Source organism: Sus scrofa, chromosome 15, assembly GCF_054392235.1.
Source record: "Sus scrofa isolate SSC_HxYL_T2T_F1_AM1 chromosome 15, Sscrofa_HxYL_maternal_Yorkshire_Landrace_v2.0, whole genome shotgun sequence".
Lineage (NCBI taxonomy): Eukaryota > Metazoa > Chordata > Mammalia > Artiodactyla > Suidae > Sus > Sus scrofa.
This window is the reverse complement of record NC_139397.1, coordinates 66,021,084-66,028,325: the sequence shown is the minus strand read 5'-3', so window position 1 is coordinate 66,028,325 and position 7,242 is coordinate 66,021,084. Positions and strand designations below refer to the sequence as shown.

Genomic DNA, 7,242 nt, shown 5'->3' with positions numbered 1-7,242 from the left:
GAGTTTTATAATTATCTAAGGCCTGAGCTTAAATCAGCCATGCTGCTGAAGTAATATATCATAACACAAGCATATATCTCAATTTATTTTTGCTCATTTGAACAAGAACAACTGAGCATCAGGAAAAGTCAATCAAGAAAAAAAAAAAAGTACTAAGGCGATAATGATACATGCATGACAAACCCAAAGAAAAAAAATAAAGTTCTTTTTAAAATTTTTTTTTAAAATTTGAAATTATAACATTTTATCATAGAAATTTTTACATTAATTTTAAGTTTAAAATATTGTATTAAATATTATTTATCTTGATCACTCATTTTTTAAAAAAATAAAGTATAGTTACAATATTATGCTAATTTGTGTTGTACGGCCAAGTGACTTAGTTATACACATAAATACATGCTCTTTTTTGTATTCCCTTCCATTATGGTTTATCCTAGGAGATTGGATACGGTTCCCTGTGCTGTAGAGTAGGACCTCATTGTCTAACCATTCTAAGTGTGATAGTTTGCATCTACCACCCTTCCACATTTCTTTGTGTTATCTTCCTCCAGAAAGTACTTGCCATCATTGTCTATCATTTTTTCCCAGAAATGAAGAAGAGGAAATATATTATCTCATCTCAGTCAAGCCCTCTAGGTAATAAAACCTTCTCTTCTCATTTCAAGAACCTTGTGTAAGCAAAAAGGAAAAACAATCTTTTTTTTTTTTTGTTGTTGTTGTTGTTTTATTTTTTTATTTAATTTTTTTTATTTTTATTTTTTGGTAGCACATATGAGAGGAAAGTTTTATACCAGAGGAGATGATATAAAAGGGGTCACCATTCAATGGACCAATCTCTGGGTCGAGCATCTCTGTTCTCAGCACTTTGTGAATGCTAATGTTACCTTATTCCCATGGCTACCGGAATGTGAATTGCAAGGCCTTGAAAATGCCTAGTGGTGCTACCTGTCCATTTTAAGTTTAAACATGTATCACACCTACAATTTGGCTTCAGGTCTGCAGTGTTGGCTACCGGAAGGGTTGTTCTCATAGCTTGTAGTGATAAATGGACTGCTCAAGGCAGGCTATCATTGCTAAGGATGTGGGGGCGGAAATCTTTCAGTCTAACCGGCATTTACAGCTTTGTTTAGATAGGTTTATTTTCTTCTGGTGGAATATTCCTGTCTTGAGAAGCATCACATTCAATGCCTACCTCTCATCTTCAGTATCCTGGAGGATTGTGTTTAAACTAGGATGTACTGTTGGAGTAAAGAACTCAGGACAAGACGGTTTGAAGTGGGAATACCATCTAAAGTTCATATGGTTACCACTGCAAAGTGATCGGCTCTAATGCAGCTTACCCAAGCTTTCAAATACACCCCAGAATTATCACAGAAAGAGAAATCTCAGCTGCACTGCCAGGTTCAAAGTGAGCTGCTAAAATGTTTGTATACATTAGCAAGATGAAGTGTGTAAGACAAGTTATTCTGTTTGTAGGAACAGAGGAGAAAACAGCCTTGCCAAGGTCAATAGAAGACTCAAGATGGGTGTCTGCTGCTTATATTCTTTGGCAAACACAGCCACTTTTATCTGTTTGTGTCCCCTGTTTTCTCAAATCAAAGAAGTTGGTGATGGAGCTAATGGACCTCCAAATGTGTCTGCATTCTGTATGACAATTCTAAGAGCTCAGAATTCCCAGGTAGAGGAGCTGTTTTCTTGGTCCTTGACTCTTTGCTTTCCATCTTGGGATTTCTTGAGAGTGTATCTGAGGGCATAGAGCAGCACCATCTGAGGGCTGCTTAACCTTTGCTTAATCATTTATTTTCATTCCCTGTGGGTATTTATCAAGCACCTATTATGTGATGGACAAGTTTATAGGCACTGGGGCTACGCTTGATGGGGAAATGATAGTTTCTGCCAACAAGGAGCTTTTTAGTGGGAAGAACAGTCAAATAAGATAAAATTCCAATAGAACTGAGGAATGACATCTGTATAATATTATAGCAGTTGTTCTCAGTGGAAATGATTTTACCTCCAAAGGAATATTTGGCCATGTCTGGAGACCTTTTGGTTGTTACAAATTATGGGGAGGACCCTACCAGTATCTAGTAGAGGGGAGGTCAAGGATGCTGCTAAACATTCTATAATGTACAGGACAGCCCCCTCCAAAGACTCGTCTAGCACAAAATGTCAATAGTGCTGAGGCTGAGGAACAAGAGAAACATGATGCCAGTCTAATTAAAACCACAAGTCCCTGGAGACTCATCTAGCTTTCAAAATAATTCTACATGAGGTGGAGGGAAAGAAGCAAAATGCCTTCCAATGATTTGATATTTCAGTTGCATCATGAAGGATGAATAGAAGTTAACTAGTCAGGTTGGTGGAGAATGGGAGGGAAGACCAATACAAAAGTTTTCCAGGGAGAGGAAGAATACAAACTCGTCTTGGCATCAGGACCAATGGGCAGGTATTTCCAGCTCCAGCCCAGAGCACCTGTAGGTTCTATGTGAAGAGGCAGTGAAATTGGACACTGCCAAATGTCCAAAGGACAAAGTGATACAGTGAAATTGCCAAAATTTTCGTATTTCTTCTTGAAGGTAATGGGATCCAGTGAATGATTTTAAGTGACATAGTGACTTGATCAAAAATGTTTTCTAATAATCAGTCTTTGAGGGAAGTTGGTTCTAAAGGGGTGAGACTAAAGGGTGGTAAGGTGACTTTTGTATTGAGCCCAGGTGTGAAGTGCTGAGGGCCTAGGTGCACATGGAGATATAGTCACAGATTCAAGATCTTTAAAATATAATGTTGTCAGGAGAGGTAGCCACTTAGTTGTGGATGTTTCAGAACAGAGACTCTTAGAGGATGACTATCAGGTTCCAGCTCTGGCAGATAAATCATGGTGGCTTTCACCAAAACAGGGAATATAAAAGGAGGAGTGTATTTGGATGAGAGAATGGTGGAAGAGATGGCATTCCTACCTTGTTGGTGGAAAACATGAAGCCAGTTTAATTAAAACCATTGGTCCTTGTGGCCTTATTTAGCTTTCAAACTGGGCTTTGACTGGAACACATGGAATGATTTCCTGAAAAAATAACCTGACTTGTTAGCTTGGTTTAAAGATGGAAATACAAGGAGGCATCTATTCTGACAGGTTTACAAGCAGCACAAACTCATAAGGACATCGCTGTCAGAATTGTATGTTTGGCCTTTATCGGAAGCAATTATTCTGGACAACTGAAGCATATTTATAAGGGCACCAGCTAGAAATGACTCAGGCTGAGTTATCTTGATTGCTGCTTACTCTTGCTCCTCCTGCAGACAGTGATGGCAATCACAGGCAGAGGAAGCCCTGAAGTCACATGGCTCAGTCCTTCCCTGATTGGTTACTACATTTGGGATGAAGGCTTGGTCTCCAGAAGTCCAGGGGCGTCTGGGCTTATCAGTTTGGATTACTCCTCTCTCAGTGCTCTGGAAGTTTCCTGGCTATGTAAAATTGCAGGAGATTGCTTCTGATTTTTCTCACCCCAAGCATTTCCTTTGAGTGTAAAACCATTCAGGAGGAAATTGGTTTGTTCATAGTTTCTAAGATTTGAATTTATGAGCTTAAATGTGTTCTTTGGTGTTTCCTGCATAACTTGGTTGCCACCCTGAGTTTGTCCTTTTTTGGTTTTCAGGAATTGGCTGAGATTTTATAGTTGGTGCAAGAAGATTTATTTCACCCCATTGTTAAAAACAGCATTATGTAATAGCACTAAAATATGTGCTTTTACTCTTGCCTGAAAGACTCTAATAAAAGCGAGTGACAGGAGCTCCTGTTGTGGCTCAGTGGGTTAAGAACCTGACTAGTATCCATGAAGATGGGGGTTCTATTTCCTGGCCTGGCTCAGTGGGTTAAGGATCCAGTGTTGCCACAAGCTGTAGTATAGGTTGCAGATGAGGCTTGGATCCTGCTTTGCTGTGGGTGTGGTGTAGCTTGGCAACTGCAGCTCTGATTCAACTCCTAGCCTGGGAACTTCCATATGCTGTGGGTGTGGCCATAAAAAGACAAAAAAAAAAAGTGACATTATTAAGCGAACTCATTTAATTTTTAAGCCTCCCTCCCCCAAATATTAATTGTTCCTTTTATAGATGAGGAAACTGAGACTCAGAAACATTAATAGTACCAGCAGGTGGCAGGGTATAACCCTTCCCCTGGTTCCACCTAGTTCAGTAATCTCTTTCTTTCTGTTGTCACTTGACCTCTTAGCATCCTCTGGGACAATGCAGGTGGTGGAGCTGTGATTTTGATGCAAAGCCTCACTGCATAGAAGGCAACATTTTCCCATCCTAAGTGACATTCTGTACTTCTCTCAAAGTTGCTCTGTTTGGAATTTTAGTTATGTCTGTGCATGTCATCCCCTAATAGACTTATCGTTTAAGTATATGGAATTGTTTTAGGGCTTTTTCTTCTGTCCATGCTTTTGTACTCTTGTTTTCCAGTATAAATGATAGTGTATGGCTGTTTGCTGCTTATTCTTGAAACATTATTTGTGGGAGGAGAGAGATTTTATTTGTTCCTGCCTGGTGCTGATAGCAACCTTCAGAATGAAATGCCATGGACCAAGTTCAGGGCTGGGTTGTCTATGCATCTCCATCCCATGTGTCTGATACCCAGCAACACTGTAGGCTTCCTGAGGGTCACTGGACAGCCACTAGGGATGTCTTCCTTTCCTTTGCCTTCCACCTTTCCTCTCCTCTTCAGGCCCACACCCAAGGTAGTCCTCTGGACTTCCATTGGTTGCAGGGAAAAGGAGGAACTGTTAAGATCTAGTATCCTTAACTTAATATGGTGCCATCTGAAGCCCCAGCTCTGTAAAAGGAGCATCTCCCCAAAGCCCTTCTGAGCTCTACATCTCTAGCCCCTTCCCTGTGATCAACACTACCTACTTAAGCACAAAGCTTGTGGCATTAGTAACTTCCCTTCAGGCAAATTGCAGTTCTGGCCTCCTCGTATTCATTCAACTCACCTCTCTGCTTACCCTTGCTCTTCTGAAAACTGTGTTTCAGATATTTGGTGTTTTTGTTTATTTATTTATTGGAATAGTTTTTATCCAGCACATTTTCTTGGGGATCTGAAAATAAAGTTAGAGACATTGGAGTATTATTAACAATGATAAGAATTATGTTGATAAACTCGAATCAAGAAAAGGAGAGCTTTGCATTTTAGATTATACTAAGAGTTTATAGAAAACGAATATGTAAGTCATTGGGAAGAAGGACAAAGGGCTTAAGTTATTGGAAATCAACTGGGACCAGAAGTTGGTCCAAATTCTCAGTGTCATCAAGTTAACCAACTCGGTAGGGACCATCAAAGTCCATATTCACACAAAAAAGGACAGAAAATGTAAGAGACAGTCTTCTTGGGAAAGTACTTAAGGAAATGATTTCTTTAGGAAAAGATTAGAATCTGAACAACTCACTGCCTACAATAATAATGTAACTTTTTTTGCATTACTTTCTGTCCTTAGCAAAATACTTTCAAACACTGTATACTTTGTTTCATTTGATTCTCACAGTGGCCTTACAAAGAATGTTATTATTATCAACATTTTACAGGAAATGTCACAGAAGGTTGACCACTTGCCCAAGAGCACATAGTAAGCAGCAGAGCTTTGATAAGAGAGCCCTGGTCTTTTGACAGGAAGTTCAATATCCTCCCCACTACATCCATATTCCATCCATACCCTGGAGGAAAGTGCTTTCTCTTGTTCTAAACTGTCGGCTGAATGTGATGTTATTGATAAGTTCATACTGTACAAGGGACATAGAATACAATTAAGGACAAGGATACAGCTGTTTGGGGATAGTTGTCACAGTAACTCAAGGGATTCCTATAGGTTATGAGAGTTTCGTAGAAAAGTTATTCTAAAGCACAGTTCTGATTTCATAGCATCTCTACTCTAAAACTTAGATTAACAAAGTGCGGCCGGGGCATTCTTTTCTCTGGTTGATGCCTACCATTCCAGTCATTTTTTTTTTTAAATGATGGCAGTATGGTCTATTAAGCTGTGCCTTAGTACGGGTGTTGGGGCTTGCCCATGGTGCTCTTAATGTACAAAGCCTGAATATTTGGCCAATTTTTCTTGAACAATGACATCAGGAAGTTGACAGCTAAGTGGGTGTTGTACCCTAGCTCATCATCTGTCATCTTCACATGGCCAACAGCCACTGCTAGACACAGCACCTTCTGCATCTGGAACTTGATGCTGGACTTCACTTCATCCACTTTGGCCACTATGTTCTCATTGTGGATCAACAAGGAAAGGAACTTGCCAACCTTATTCAGACCTGGTCACAGGATTCATGGGATCTGATGGATTAGAGACTCTGAAACCAAAAAGACATAATACTTCTTGGCCAACTTCTTGACCAGTTTCTTAATCTCGTTGTGTTTCTTGAGTGCCTCAATGTCCATGTGTGGGATATCCACAGGCTTGGCCTCAGCATGATGCTGCTGGTCCCCAGAACACATGCAGAGAACTTGGGGCAGGGAGTAGACTTAAGACTGACGGTGCCAGAGAAGCATTTTGTCGTTCTGAAGGTCGTATCTCTTTAGGCTGATCTGAAGCTCTGCCAACTCCTACAACTTCTGGCTCTTGTGTTGATTCCCATGCAGGACCTCCTGCATTGCATCGTAGAGGGTGTTGTGGGAGACGTTGCTCCTCATGGTGCCTGGCACAGTGACAACCAGAAAAGAGCCATTCCTGTCTTTTTATTTCCCATGATGTATATGGGTCACACAACCATATGAGACTACTGGACATTCTTTGCCCTTTCTTATCTATGTCATGTTAATGATGTAGTTCATGCCTTTAGGAAGGCCCTTCTCCTTTATTTCCACCTGTACAATCATGCCTGTTTGTCAATATTTGACTCATACAATGCCTTCTCCCAGATGGCCCTCATTTCCTCTTGCTCCCCCAAGTCCCTACCAATTCTGTGTATTCCTACTGCATTTTCTTTGCGTCTTTATAGCGCAGGTTGCAAATTTAAGTAAGTGCATTAACCAGTCTGGTACCCTAAATACATGAAGTTGTTGAGTGGAAAAAAATGGGAAGTATGACTGTGGCAAGTCCTTGAGCTCTTCACCTAATAGGTAGCCACTATTAGGCATAAAATGAGTTCAGTTCTGGGCATAAAATGAGCCCCATTATGTTAGTGTGTGTGTGTGCGCTTGTGTGTGAAATTACTTGTCAATTTAAAAATATTGACAAATCAGTG

At 40.3% G+C, this 7,242-nt stretch overlaps 1 pseudogene; it reads right to left on the bottom strand.

Moving 5' to 3' along the window:
* Nucleotides 1-6,034: 6,034 nt before the first annotated feature.
* LOC100156080 (large ribosomal subunit protein uL1 pseudogene) lies at nucleotides 6,035-6,688 on the bottom strand (annotated as a pseudogene).
* Between the last annotated feature and the right edge of the window lie 554 nt (nucleotides 6,689-7,242).